Source organism: Arvicanthis niloticus, chromosome 4, assembly GCF_011762505.2.
Source record: "Arvicanthis niloticus isolate mArvNil1 chromosome 4, mArvNil1.pat.X, whole genome shotgun sequence".
Taxonomy (NCBI): domain Eukaryota; kingdom Metazoa; phylum Chordata; class Mammalia; order Rodentia; family Muridae; genus Arvicanthis; species Arvicanthis niloticus.
The window spans coordinates 131,939,959-131,955,796 of NC_047661.1; the positions used below are offsets into that span (position 1 = coordinate 131,939,959).

The 15,838-nt window shown below is 38.1% G+C and overlaps 1 long non-coding RNA gene across 1 annotated transcript in view; it reads right to left on the bottom strand.

Annotated features, from left to right (window-relative positions):
- Positions 1-13,585: 13,585 nt before the first annotated feature.
- The window catches only part of LOC143442165 (uncharacterized), a 39,750-nt gene continuing 37,497 nt past the window's right edge, over positions 13,586-15,838 (bottom strand). The window contains exon 5 of the long non-coding RNA XR_013110186.1: positions 13,586-14,430. This is a non-coding gene — a long non-coding RNA (uncharacterized LOC143442165). The remainder of the gene's footprint in view (positions 14,431-15,838) is intronic.

The window sequence follows — 15,838 nt, forward strand, 5'->3', positions numbered from 1 at the left end:
TAACAAAAAGGAACAAGTGTACATACTTCAATCCCACTAAGGTGAACAAAATAATCAGCAGAAGTAAAGGGAGAGAAGGACCTGGGTGAGAGAGGGAAGGGGGAAGAAAAAAAGGGGGAACAAAATCAGGTATGACTGGGAGACAGAAGAGAAGCCCAGAGGGTCAGAAGAATGAACAAAACTATGTAGCAGTGTGGGGTGAGGCTGGAGGAACCTCTAGAAAGTCCCAGACACCAGGGATGTGAGAGGCTCCCAAGACCCAATGGGAATGACCTTAGCTGAAATCCCCAACAGTGGGGAGATGAAATCAAAAGAGACAACCTCCAGTAGACAGACATGGCCCCTATTTGCGACACTGGGCCATCTACCCATCTTCAAAATTCTTGACCTGGAATTCTTCCTGATAAAGGAAATGCAGGGAAAAAATGGAGCAGAGACTGAAGGAAATGTCATACAGAAACCAGTCCAACTTGGGATGCATCCCATGTATAGGCACCAAACCCAGACACTGTTACTGATGCAGTGTTGTCCTTGTAGACAGAAGACTAGCATGATTTTCCTCTGAGAGGATCTACCAGCAACTGACTGAAACAGATGCAGATACTTATAGCCAAGAATTGGACTGAGGTCAGGACCTCTATGGAAGGGTGAGGGGAAGGAGTCAAGGAACTGAAGAGAATTGTAACCCCAGAGAAAGAACAATAGTATGAACTAATTCAGACTCCTCAGAACTTCCAGAGGCAAAGCCACCAACCAAAAAATATACATGAGCTGTTATGTTGCCTCCGCTACAGATGTAGCAGAGGACTGTTTTGTCTGGCCTTAATGGGAAAGGATGTGCTTAATACTGTAGAAACTTGATGCCCCAGGAAAGGGGACTTTGGGGAGTGAGGTAAGAGTTAGGGGTGTGAGGGAGCATTCTCTCAGAAGCAAAGAGGAGGAAGGATGTAGTGAAGAACTCATGGAGGTGGCACCAGGAAGAAGGTACCATTTGGAATATATAACAATTAATAAAATAATTAATTAATAACTAATAATTAATAAAATAACCTGGCCACCAGACAGAAAAGGTGATAAGGTTGAGTGAGCCTAATCCTTGTGAAACTCAGAACTGAGAATGTCCAGAGTGTCTAACTCTATTTACTCTAGAATATATAACCAGGACACCCACTATGAAGATCATGACTATCAGTAGAGAAAACACCTGAAGTCTTTCCCCCATGCAAATAGAGAACTACTAGCATATCAAACTGAGCCAATGGGAAGTGTCTACCCTGGATCTCACCCTATTTCCAAAATGTTTATAAAGTCTATCCACACAGAATGAAGTACACAATTTATTTCACTGAGAATCTTCTAAGAGTGGTTGTTTACTGTGATGTAACTCTTTGGAGAAGAGTTTTCTCTCCTAAGGCATTCATTGCTGGACCTTAAACCTACCTGGAGGGCTGGGCTCATGCCCCTGCTGCCACTGCCTGCTGTCATTCACTACTGCCACCATCCCTGCCACTGGCATTGGCACTGCTACAGTAGCAGGTAAGACCTGGGACCTGCCCTTCATGGGCTTCCTTTCTGAGGGCTGTAACACTTTCACCATTTTCAGCCAGGCCAGAGACACAGAAAATGTGGGTTCCATGGAGAATGACATGAGGAGGAGAAGGAGAAACTGCAATTGGGATAATGGCCCAGCCTGAGACCCACTCCATGGCCAAGCACCAATCTCTGACATCTTCAATGACACTCTAGCATTTAATGAGAGAGTCTAGTATAACAGTTCTCTGATAGGCTCCACCTAGCAGCTGACTGAAGCAGATGAAAGCACCCACAGCCAAGCATTGGGTGGACCTTGGGGTCTCTTATGGAAGACTTGGGGGGAAGGTCCTGAAGAGAATATGAACTCCAAAGAAAGAGCAATAGAATCAACTAATCTGGACCTTTAGGAGCTCTTAGATACTGAGCCATCAACCAAAGTATGTACACAGATTGCACCAACGCCCACTTGCCCCCACCACACATATGTAACAGATGTGCAGCTCAGTCTCCATGTGAGTCTTCTAACAACTGGACTCTCAGATGTCCATAAAGCTGTTTCCTGTGTTGATAATCTGTTCCCCAACAGGGCTGCCTTGTCTAGCCTCAATAGGAGACAATTTGCCTAACACTGCAGAGATATGACGATTTGATATTAGTTGGTATATCTAGGTTGGGTATTGGGTTACACCTCTGATTGTAAGGGCATCTTGTTATTGATCATTACCAAATATATAAGCCTTTAATTTATCTTTAAACATTAGAATCTCAATTTTTCTACTTGGCCTGCATGTTTGGTGGGATGATCTGAGCAATGCCCAGCCTTGCAGAGATAGCATGGAAGATTGGCAGAGCCTTCTCCCATGCTGGCATGTTGTGGGTGGCAGGGCTGGTGATTCTGGCTGGCCGTTTCTAGCTACAGTACACACGTGGCCTCATGGCCTCAGAACATGGCTTGACCGCTGGTTGTTTTTAAATAATTACTTCAACAGAAGAGATTTGTTACAAAAATGGAGGCATTGATAAATATCCCTCCAATTTTATGGACAAGCCATAAAATAGGAGATGCTCCTGATAAAGAAATTTTAAAATGTTATCAAAGGCAGTGACAGATTGTCCACACTTTAGGATGTAGCAGAGTCTGACTTTTCAATTTTATCTTGGAGATCATTGCTGAAAAACCACCAAGAGCCTTACCATTAAGGTTCTTGACTGACAAAACCTATTTAAATTGAACAATGATCTATGACAAAAGAAAAATTACAGGCACTAGAACAGCTATTCCAAGAGCAGCTAGAGGCTCAATATATAGAAGAACCCACCAGCCCTTGGGATTCTCCTGTATTTGTCATTAAAAGAAAATATGGGAAATGGAGGATGTTGACAAATCTGAGGGAAATTTATAAAATCATCCAGCCAATGTTTTTTTTACAGCCTGGAATCCCATTGCCTTCCTTGTTATCTAAGGAATGGTGATATCATTCACCATTCACTATCATAGTGATTATTTTATACTTCCTTTACAACAATATGATAAAGGTTTACTTCACAGTGCCCAGATCTAACTACTCTATGCCAATAAAAATGTACCATTAGAGAGTTCTACCATATGAGATATTGGATAGTTGAATAGTCTTATGCCATTTTTTTGAGATAGGGTTTCTCTGTATAGCTCTGGCTGTCCTAGAACTCACTCTGTAGACCAGGCTGGCCTTGAACTCAGATATCCACCTGCCTCTGACTCTCAAGTGCTGGGATTATAGGAGTGAGCCACCACTGCCTGGCTTTTATGCCAATGTTTTATAAAACAGTCATAGAAAATAATTCATAAGCATTTTCCTCGATTCATAATTTGTCTTTATATAGATGATATTTTGCTGGCTGATTCAAATGAAAGTAACTTAGGAAAAATATTTAATGAAGCAAATAGAATTTTGCTTTGTTGGAGATTACAAATCATACCTAGAAATACAAAAAGAGGAGGTAAGTCTGTAAAATTTTGACTACAAAAAGTACAAATCAGGAAAAACCAATTAAGAACTCTGAATGATTTTCAAAAATTGCTGGGAGACTATCAATGGCTAAGGCCCATAACTGGATTGACTACTCAAGAGCTAAGTAATTTATTTCAAACTTTACAATTTGATAAAGACTTAAATAGTCCAAGAAAATTTTCCAAGGCTAAACAGAAATTGGCTCTGGTAGGAAAAACAAAACACTTTAAAATGCATACATAGATTGTCTTGATCCAAAAATCACTTGTATTTTAGTTATCTTGCCTTTTAATCATTCTCCCACAGGAATGCTTATGAGGAGGTTTGTATCGCATGGATTTTTATAGCACACAAACATAGTAAAAAATGAAAACTAAATTAGAAGAGGTTTCTGAACTGATTCTGAAAGGAAAAATTAGACTTTGTCAATTAGTTGGAGTAGATCCATCTGAGATTGTGAGATTACCTTTTACTAATGCTGAGATTGCATTATTATGGACAAAATATAAACACTGGCAAAAATATTGCAAATAATTTTTGGCAGAAATTAATAACAAATACTCAATAACAAATGGCTTCAGTTTATAGAAAGAACTAATTGGATTTTCCCTCATATAATAAAAGAGAGTTTAATTATTTCCTGCAGGAAGTAACCCTAAAGGTATTCAAAGAAATAAAATTTGGCAAATGAATGTGTTTCAGTTTGCAGAGATTGGAAAATTAAAATTTGTAAACTATTCCATAGATATGTATTCAGGGTTTCAATGTGCAACTGATTTAAGTTCTGAAAAAGCTGATCCTAGAATTACATATTTATTAGAAGTTATGGCAATTATGGGATACATGTACAAATTAAGATTGACAATTCTCCAGCATATGTCTCTAGTAAAATGAAGCAATTGTATATGTTATAATATAAAGCATATTACAGGTATACCACATAATCCTACAGGAGAGCTGTTACAGAGAGATCCAAGCATGCTTTAAAAGATATGTTTAACAAATAGAAAGGGATAATGCTTTATTTACTTTAAATTTCTGAATACTAACAAAACCAACAGCTGCTGAGAGACATTGGATTATGGGGAAAACTGCTGAACTAAATTAGCCTGTTTATATGAAGGATGTCCTAAATTCAAAATGAAGGGGAAGAAATATATTATGTGGGGGAGAGGTTTTGTATTTGTTTTCACATGAATGGAAAATTGGATTCCTTTTAAATTGATAAAAATCAGAATTAAAATGTATAGACCTGCTGAAGATCCTCACTGGATACATGAAATAAATCAAGGCCAACAAACCTGATAGCTATTTGATGATGTTTCTATATGGGAACATCTCTGAAACTGATTGAGATATGAAAATCTCTCAACTAGAATTTCAGCTAAACAAAGCCAATCAATCTTGTTGGCTATAGAATCCCCAGGACTTATCATGCCATCCTTTCAAATGGTATAAGTAAAAATTGTACAATCCAAAGTAACATAAAGAAAGACAGAAGCCTTACCTGTTCAGAGAGCAGAAAATCATCTTTAACTGATCTATTCACACTGCACATTCCATGAATATGCTATTGTAGAAATGTGCATTACTTGTGAAAGTTTATATGGTTACAGACACTAATGATGCCCATGCAATCCTGACAAGATTCAGACTCAAGGATGCTGAGAAGGATGCTGAAATGCTGAGACACATTCCAGAATCCTGCTTAATCCTGTCTCAGACAACCTTAATGCTGTTTCCTCAAAAATTTGCACCTAGGATAATTTCTAAATGGCTAGCTAGGTTTCCCAGCATGACGAACTGTTTAGCGAAGACTTCATTTAAGCTCTGAACTTTCTCAGGATACAGAGAGAGACTGGACAGCACATGTCACAACTAGCTTTCTTAAGACTAACCCCTATCCAAATTTTTATAAGGTTCCCAAAAGAAAAAATCAACAAAAATCAATTAAAAGAGAGGAACACCCCATTCCCAAAAGGAGGAACAGATGGTTTTTTGGTCATTCAATGGGTTATAGATATTTGTTGTCATTCAGTGTGGGTGTTTGCAGGTTGTTAGGTAGTCTTGATGAAGGAGGAGACAACATATACAAGGTGAGACTCAGGAATTTTTTTTCTCTATCCTTTCTTTCTTATGTAGGGGAAGAAGAGATCTTGAAAAGAAAAAAAGAGGGATATAGGAATAATATAGAAATAATAGGAAATGAGGGTAGATTATTGAATTTACACTTAAACTAAAGAGCATTCTATAAGTCAGTAATCTTACATTGGTTTGAATCTCCATGTATTGATGTAACATTTAAGATTATATTTGGATACATTAGTATAAATTTTTGTGTATTTATATAAAATTAAGGTTATTCTTTCATTGGTATTTTGATGAGATTACAATAAAGCTGTGGATGCTGTGGTAGTATAGCATTTTAACATTGATGATTCCTCCAAGTAATGCAAACAGTCATTTTCCTGACACATGTCTTCCTTTATCATATTCCTCACTGATCAGGAATCATATCCTTCTATTAAATTTAATTGTGAAATATTTCACTGTTTGAAGCAACTATAATCCAGATATTTTTAATTCCATCTTAGGAAATTTGCTATTTATATATTGAATTAGGGTTTTTTTTTTTCATTTCGAAATTTCAACATTTAAAACTGACAGTATGATGAGAAAGGAAGAAGGAAGCAAATCCTATCTGTGCCTATATCCATGACAAAGAATCATACTCACAAATTCTAGTAAATTAAGTCAAGAAGCATACTAAAGATGATAGCTTATTGTGGTAAAAAGTTGTGTTTATCTCAGCAATGCAAGGATGGTGCAACATACAAATCAACAGACACAGAATCCACACAAACAGAATGAGGAGTACAACCCTATAAATATCTCAGTATATGACATAAGAATACATTTGAGAAAATCCAGCAACCCCTTAAAATAGCCACAATTAGTAATTTACAGAATGTACCTAAGGAAGTTCACTTACAATGACTCAATAAAGAGCATGGTGTACAGTGAGAAAGCTAAAGCTGTCTGTCTAGGGATAGGATTGGAAGAGGATTTAGCTTTCAGTTCTTCCTCTTGGATCTGGAGGCAAACCTCAAAGCTATCATGAGGCAAAGATGAGTGTTTGATAATTTGAAAAGACATCAAAGTGTCAATATGTGCAGATGGTGTGATTTTATATGCAGAAAACAACAAACAAGTCACAAACTGACATAACTAGTAAACTGTTTCATCAAAGTTGCAGTTCTAAACTTTATATCTATTTGACTTAGAAACTTCTAATATTTGAACACAGGTGTTTTTTTTTTTTAACCTATTAAAATTTATCTAAACATTTTTTATGCAATGCGGAGCTTAAGCCTCATGTCAGTTTCAGCTGAGATCCAAATCCATGTTAAGAAATCCTACTTGATAAACAGTACTTCTGTCACTGATAAAAATCTTGTAAGAATTATTCTCAATCATGCCATTGTGCTCAGTAGATTATTTGTGGTCTTGGTAAACCTCACTGAGCTGGTAATTCCACCTCACTGAGATAAATGTATCCAAATAACTGTAGATACATTTTGAAATTGTTTAATAAGAACAGTGGCACAGAGAAGAATATCAAACAGGAATGAAACTCTGACTATTCCACCATCTGAATTCCCTAGATGAATAGAGGAGACTTTCAAACACTTTCTGAGGAGTAGTGGCCTCCCTAAGTGAGTTTCTGAGAACTGGGATTCTCGCACCCTCCCTGTTTTGCACCCCTTGGTTTCCTCATCTCATTCTTTTCATACCAGGAATTGAACCCAACCTCCACCAAGTACTCATTCATTCATTTCATCTTTTTGCTGAAATGTAAAATCAGTTTTCAAAATTGAAATAAATTTCAAATCATTTGACTCTAGACTCTAATCACATTCATAGTTCTGTGGTAGGTTTCAAGATGTAAAATTTAAAAAAAAATGTTTTATTAAGACAAATCAGACTTGATTAAGTAAACACCCTGAGCCTAGTCAATTAATGTATTGTTGGATAGAACTTTCAGATATAAAATTTTGTTTGGAAATGTTAATAACAGGATTATAAGAAATACCTTACTAGTCATAAAATAAATGAAACTGACATGGGATCTAACCATTCCTTTATAGAGTCTTTACGTGCATTGTGGCAACCTATGTTAGTACCTTTATCTCAGCTATTTCCAAGTAAATTGGTCTTGGGTTTAGCCTTTAAAATTTTGAAGTGTGGAGTCAAAAAGTCCAATGATGAATTAATTAATGCCCATACATAGCATTCACCATTAGACCTGAAGCTAAAGTGTCTGCTACCACTCCAGTGTTTTCAGCCTTAACCAGGAAAGTATAGATCTAAATTGTAAACAGATAGCCAGTATGCCATTTCAAGCTCTTAGACAGGTATCAGCCTCTAGATGTATACTTTGGAGGGAACTTTGGCAGAAAATTAAAATTTCAATCCAAAGATTTAGGTTTAGATTAAGTTAGACAATTTAAAAATGACTCAACCTCAAGAAATGACAACTGTCTAAGACAACATTGATTTCTTCAAGTAATAAGGCAATAGCAATATTGTCTGCTCCATCTCAACAAAAAGGAAGAAAGAAGTCCCAAAATGTCTGTTAAACCACAAAATAATTATTTTGCAAACAAAAAGGAAATTTTTCTAATAGCATGTTATTTCTTCTTGTTTATGCCAGCATTGTTTTGATCCTTCTTTGTTGAGAATCTTCTGATCACAGAATGTTGGTGTTTTCAAATACAGCTCAGCCTTCCCTCAACCAACAAGCAACACTAAGGCCTGACTCCTGCTCCAACCTTTAGTGCCCCTTTGTGGTATCATCCAAACAACTGTGTCACTGAGAGCTTCATGACTCTATATTTATTCCTAGATTTCAAAGGGAGGAGGTGACATTTGCTAGACATTTGTTAAAACATTTATGCGTGAACCATTGTCTTACCTTTATGACAAACCACTAAGAAATCACAGGAGTTACAGTAGATATTTCAGATGATGAACCTGAAGTTTGGCCCTCAACCAATTGACACATTTATTCACATTTTTATGTGACTGACAAATGATTCTTGGCCTAACATACAGCAATGTTAAAGGATTGAGAGTTCTGTTGAAAGACACTTGGGACTAAATAAGAATGTCTAGTGTAAATATGCTTGGTTAAAATGTTCTGTTTACTCAGTCTATTTATTTTAGCTGTCTCAAAAAGTCTAATAGCAATTATGAAAGACATTACTATGGAACTAAATCTTACCCTTTCCATTCGTATTTGAAAACAGTATGAAATTGTGAATTAAATTTAAAACCCAATAGCAATGGCCTACGGGAGGGAGTGTCCCCCAAACCAAAGGCTACTGGAGACATACTAGTTTAGGTACTTTAAAATATGTATATAATATTTGTGCATACATGTACAAATGTTTTAAATAAAATATTTGAATAAAATAAATAAAAATTTAATTTTAGTATTTGCAGTATCAATGCTACTCCTAAGGGTCATAGGCTCTTTTACAACAATCCAACTGCCAGGCCTGAGAAATGTTTCTTTGAATCACTGGTCAGAGGACTCTAAGACACATACAAAACATGGCAGCCATTACCACTGCCCTTGTTTTCCCCCAGAACTTACAGATAAGATTATGTTGTTGAAGAGACCACATACTTTGGACACAGAACTTGGAGGAAACTAACTGGAACTGACCTAGACCAGAAGGTGGTATGCAAATTGCCAAGGGAAAAAAGCAATTAAAAGCCCTACCCAGAGGTGATGCCTTTGAGTCAAAACAATGACCACTGTGGCAAAAGTTCTCAAGGGAGTAATAGTGACCCTTCTTTCTTAAGGCAACTAACTAGACTTAAGGCCTGAACAATTGGAAGAAACTCATACCTTTTTCTGCAAACCTGGCAAACCACCTGTGTCTGGTGGTATTATTGACCTAAAAGAACTTATTTCAGTATCATTATGAATCATATAATTCCTATCTGTATTCTAATTTTCCTTCTTTATTTTCAAAGAAGATCATAATTCTCACCTATTATTAAGGGAACTTCTTTTTGATTCAGAGACCACCAGAGAAATTTACAACTTATCAAAACCCACAGAACAACTAACCATGGGTTCCAACATTCAAAACAATTTTTATATCAACAGTGTAAAGAAAATGACAGAAGAGGGGGTAGGAATATTGTAAGAGTCAGAAGAACAGGATACTTGATACAAGATGGTATTTTCTACATGGGATGAGGAATTTGTAGCTATCAAAGATCAACAATACAGTTGGCTGGGCAAGTTCTACATGATGGTAACTCCAGTGGACATGCCAGTGTAGATAGAGATAGACTCATGAAGCTTAACCCCTAGATTAAGAGCTACAGCAAATAAATGGCCTCTGAGACTATCAGAGGGATTGTCAGTCCTCTTCAGGATTCAGATTCTTACTTGTTCATCCAATCCTAAGTGTTCAGCTTTAAAACATAAGAGCAACACTAAGTGTACTCAGCAGGTTGTATTTATATATACACCTGTGTGTGTGTGTGTGTGTGTGTGTGTGTGTGTACAATGTACACATGGCAATAGAACATGTCATGAAGATGAAAGGGAGTAAAGAGAACACAGGAAAGCTTAGGGAAGATAAGTGATAGAAAATATCCATGTAAAATTTCCAGAAATTAATAATGCAATATATGTGAAACTTGATTTTTTTCCAGAAGTATTTGAGGTAATTATTTCTTTTATTCCATTTCTACTGAATCAACATAAGAAAATATTAAAAATTTGTGAAGGAACACTTAACTAATGCATTGAAGATAATAGGATTTCTCTAAAATAAAAATAAACCGGATGTTAATATACTAGACATTATATGAATGCAGGCCATGTCCTGACCACACTTGATAACTCACATGACCCTGTAGAGAATGTACGCACAGCTCTATTTTGTTTTTTGAAAATGTCTAAGGATAGGCATAAAAATGCCAACGTGTGCTTCTGCCTTTAGAAATACTCTCTCAGTATCATGTTTTTCTCAAAATTTTCGACACTAAGAACCTACATATCTTTAAAAAAAAATTCACAATAGATATGTCTAACAAATAGAATATTCCAATATTCTACAGAATTGCATCAGAATTTAACTGTGTTTCAGCTAAAAATAGATATTAATCACTGTATTGTAGAACTCAGCAATACAGAGACCATAATTAGAAAGTCACTTGATGTTAGAAAGTAGTACATTGTTTTATTCAAAAATGCCAAATAAAATAGAATAAAAGCCTATGATAAACTGAATGCTAGTTTAGAAATCATAACATGCACTGCACTGATCATGTACAGGTGTTGGATACTAGGTGAAAGTCAGACTCAAATCAAAGCCCACATTTGAGAATGAATGATATAATGTCAGAGTGAGTGATATGGTGTGAGACTGAGTGATGCAGTATGAGAGTGAGTGATTCAGTTTGAAAGTGAGTGATGCTGTATGAGAGTGAGTGATGCAGTGTGAGACTGACTGATGCAGTGTGAGAGTGAGAGTTTGAGAGTGAGTGATGCAGTGTGAGACTGACTGATGCAGTGTGAGACTGACTGATGCAGTGTGAGAGTGAGTGAGAGAATTTAAGAGTGACTGATGCAATATGACAGTGAGTGATGCAGTATGAGAGTGAGTGATGCAGTGTGAGAGTGAGTGATGCAGTATGAGGAAGAGTGATGCAGTGTAAGAGTGAGTGATGCAGTATGAGGAAGAGTGATGCAGTATGAGAGTGAGTGATGCAGTATGAGGAAGAGGGATGCAGTATGAGAGTGAGTGATGCAGTGTGAGAGTAAGAGTTTGAGAGTGAGTGATGCAGTGTGAGACTGACTGATGCAGTGTGAGAGTGAGTGAGAGAATTTAAGAGTGAGTAATGCAATATGACAGTGAGTGATGCAGTGTGAGAGTGAGTGATGCAGTGTGATAGTGAGTGATGCAGTGTGAGAGTGAGCGATGCAGTATGAGGAAGAGTGATGCAGTGTGAGAGTGAGTGATGCAGTATGAGAGTGATGCAGTATGAGGAAGAGTGATGCAGTATGAGAGTGAGTGATGCAGTGTGAGAGTAAGAGTTTGAGAGTGAGTGATGCAGTGTGAGACTGACTGATGCAGTGTGAGAGTGAGTGAGAGAATTTAAGAGTGACTGATGCAATATGACAATGAGTGATGCAGTGTGAGAGTGGATGATGCAGTATGAGAGTGAGTGATGCAGTGTGAGAGTGAGTGATGCAGTATGAGAGTGAGTGATGCAGTGTGAGACTGACTGATGCAGTGTGAGAGTGAGTGAGAGAATTTAAGAGTGAGTGATGCAGTGTGAGAGTGAGTGATGCAGTGTGAGAGTGAGTGATGCAGTGTGAGAGTGAGTGATGCAGTGTGAGACTGACTGATGCAGTGTGAGAGTGAGTGAGAGAATTTAAGAGTGAGTGATGCAATATGAGAGTGAGTGATGCAGTGTGAGTGTGAGTGATGCAGTATGAGAGTGAATGATGCAGTGTGAGAGTAAGAGTTTGAGAGTGAGTGATGCAGTGTGAGACTGACTGATGCAGTGTGAGACTGACTGATGCAGTGTGAGAGTGAGTGAGAGAATTTAAGAGTGAGTGATGCAATATGAGAGTGAGTGATGCAGTGTGAGAGTGAGTGATGCAGTATGAGAGTGAGTGATGTAGTGTGAGAGTGAGTGATGCAGTATGAGAGTGAGTGATGTAGTGTGAGAGTGAGTGATGCAGTATGAGGAAGAGTGATGCAGTGTGAGAGTGAGTGATGCAGTATGAGGAAGAGTGATGCAGTGTGAGAGTGAGTGATGCAGTATGAGGAAGAGTGATGCAGTGTGAGAGTGAGTGATGCAGTATGAGGAAGAGTGATGCAGTATGAGAGTGAGTGATGCAGTATGAGACTGACTGATGCAGTATGAGACTGACTGATGCAATGTGAGAGTGAGTGAGAGAATTTAAGAGTGACTGATGCAATATGACAGTGAGTGATGCAGTGTGAGAGTGAGTGATGCAGTATGAGAGTGAGTGATGCAGTGTGAGAGTGAGTGATGCAGTATGAGGAAGAGTGATGCAGTGTGAGAGTGAGTGATGCAGTATGAGGAAGAGTGATGCAGTGTGAGAGTGAGTGATGCAGTATGAGAGTGAGTGATGCAGTGTGAGACTGACTGATGCAGTGTGAGAGTGAGTGAGAGAATTTAAGAGTGAGTGATGCAGTGTGAGAGTGAGTGATGCAGTGTGAGAGTGAGTGATACAGTATGAGAGTGAGTGATGCAGTGTGAGACTGACTGATGCAGTGTGAGAGTGAGTGATGCAGTATGAGAGTGAGTGATGCAGTGTGAGACTGACTGATGCAGTGTGAGAGTGAGTGAGAGAATTTAAGAGTGAGTGATGCAGTGTGAGAGTGAGTGATGCAGTGTGAGAGTGAGTGATGCAGTGTGAGACTGACTGATGCAGTGTGAGAGTGAGTGATGCAGTATGAGGAAGACTGAAGCAGTGCGAGAGTGAGTGATGCAGTGTGAGAGAGTTTGAGAGTGAGTGATGCAGTATGAGGAAGAGTGATGCAGTATGAGAGTAAGTGATGCAGTGTGAGAGTGAATGTCTCTACAGAAATGTTATTTCTTCATGTTTGGTTGATGGCCTGTTGCTAAATGGCTTGTGTGTGATAGCCATTCCCCTCCCAGAGTTTTTTAATGTCACAGTTTTAAACATGTGTGGTCGCTTCATAGTATTCAAGACACTATGAAGACAGAGAGACTCATTGTCATGAGCACTAAGATGACAGAAAATGTTATCTGGAGTAGTCAGGCAAAACTTCAAGAGGCTGAGGCCATAGGTAATTCTTGTTTGATTATGTGAGAGAGTGGGAGTTAATATTTCAACATGTGAAGTCATATGGCCGTGAAAACAGGTGCATCTCAGTATGTTTAGTATCTAATATGAAAAAAATAATTTACTGTCACGCCCACTCGACCAGCAAGGAAGACGCAAGCAACTGGATCCTTCTCAACAGCCTTTATTGTAGAACCACTCTTTTAGTTTTCAGGGAGAGACCTCGAATGCCCAGGGTGAACTGCTTATATACCCTCAGCCCTGGGCGGGGAAAAGCGTGTGGAGGTGCACGATTGGTCATAATTGCAGTACCTCACTAGCATACTGCATTAGCATACCCCGCTCAGGAGGGGGTGATTGGTCAGGATCTCAGGATCATAGTACGCCATTAGCATACCCTGCTCAATTGGATTGTGGTACCTCATTAGCATACCCCGTTCAGGAGGGGTTTGCTACAAAATTGAGTTGACGCATGTGCAGTGCACTAGTAGCTCAGGCAGGCGCCATCTTGGTCAGCCGAGTCGGGTCAGCTGCCGCGCCGTCTTGGCCAGCCGAGTCTGGTCGGTGGCCTACAATTTACATTTTTAAAAATAAAAATCACTGACTCAAATTACCACAAAACACAAAACTTCCTATAATTTACACCGTAATTATTCTGTTTAAGGTATAGCGGTAATCTAAGAATAGTTTGTACCTCTTTATTTATTGTGAAATTATTGGTAGCTATGTGAGTCCTATGGGGTCACAATAATACTGAATACATATTCTCAGAAGAATAAATACTTCAAAACTCTTCACTTATGAGAACATTTTCACCTATAACAGAGGTTCTCAACCTGTAGGTTGCAACTCCTTTCACAGGGGCCACCTAAGACCATTAGAAAACAGATATTTACATTATAATTCATAACAGTAGCAAAATTACAGTAATGAAGTAGTTACAAAAATAATTTTATGGTTGAGTGTCATCACATCATGAAGAACTGTAAAAAAGTGTCACAGCACTTAGGAATCCTGGAAATCGCTGTGGTCCTGTAAAGACAGTGGAATATCTACTTATTCACATATAAGATGCATATCTGAAAATGTCTAATTTCCACTTCTCTCTCTGTGATAACACACATACTCTCACATTTTCACACACACATACTCATACATGAGCACACACAATACTCCTGAACAGAAACATAATTACATTTAAAAATAGTTATTTTAGTTGATTTATCATAAAACTTTAAACACTATCTGTGCTATATTCTACTTCATTTGACAAGAAATATTCCTTTTACTTTAAGCAAATACATTTCTTTGGTTTGGGCATCATTATTTTTCTGTTCATTTCTATTTAACTGGAAAAGGTGGAGCACAAACAAATGGCTGATTGAGTGTAAATACTGCTGTCATGTTATAATTCCACAGATATTTTTCTCCCTGATGGGTGAATCCAGATGTGTCCCAAACACTGTCACAAACCACAGAAAGGTTAAAGATCCTGCAATTTCTGTGTTGGGCCCTCTGTCAAGTCATGTTTACTGTCACTGAAAGGTTAGACTGGGAAGGAATGGAGGAAGGTTGAGTGAGCTGTACATGTGCCTGGGAAGTGAAAGCCCTAGCATGCCCCAGTTCTCAGCATTAATAGCCAGACAGATTCTCTGTCTGCTGTCACTTTCAGTTTCTCTAAACACATGGAGTTTTTAGGTTTGAATCTTAGACAAACATTCTCATTCTGGTACTAAGATACAAATCACTTGTAGATAAGTTTCCATGGCAGGTGGGCATTTCTCAATCTCACTATCTACAAACCTTTCTGATATAACAGTTATGCTGCATGCTTTTATAAGAATGGTTATAGTGGGGAAAGGGGCAGTCAGAAACTATGAAACTGATCTGACTCTTGTTTCCAGGTAAACATATATTGAATAGATATTTCCAAACACAAACCAAAACAATGGTAGTTTGCCATCTCATGCCTTGGTTAAGATTTGCAAAAAGAAGAAGGTGAAAGTACCCCCATATAGGCAACAAAGGCATATTTCTGTAGTCTTCAGACACATGACGTCTTTGATCAAGCTGAAGACCTCCTTACATGATTGAACAAAGCACATGGTGATGCTGAGCATCTCAGCAGTTTTAAGTATCTCCCCCATGCTTATTTTATATACAGTCTCATTGTGTGGCCCTGGCTGACCTGGAACCTATTAAGTAGCCAAGGATGACTTCAAACTTGCACCATCTTTGGCCTCTGAGTGCTGGGATTATAGACATGGCCACCAAGCCTCACTAGTCTTAAATAAATGTTAAGACTGCCTGAGAAAAGTTAGTTGCAAATGACTTGAGACAGGAATCAAGATTCTTTTTCTAAAGTTATGAATGATTATTTATAAGGTTTATGCTTTGTGCATTGACAATTTCATTCATGCATATATTACATTCTGATTAG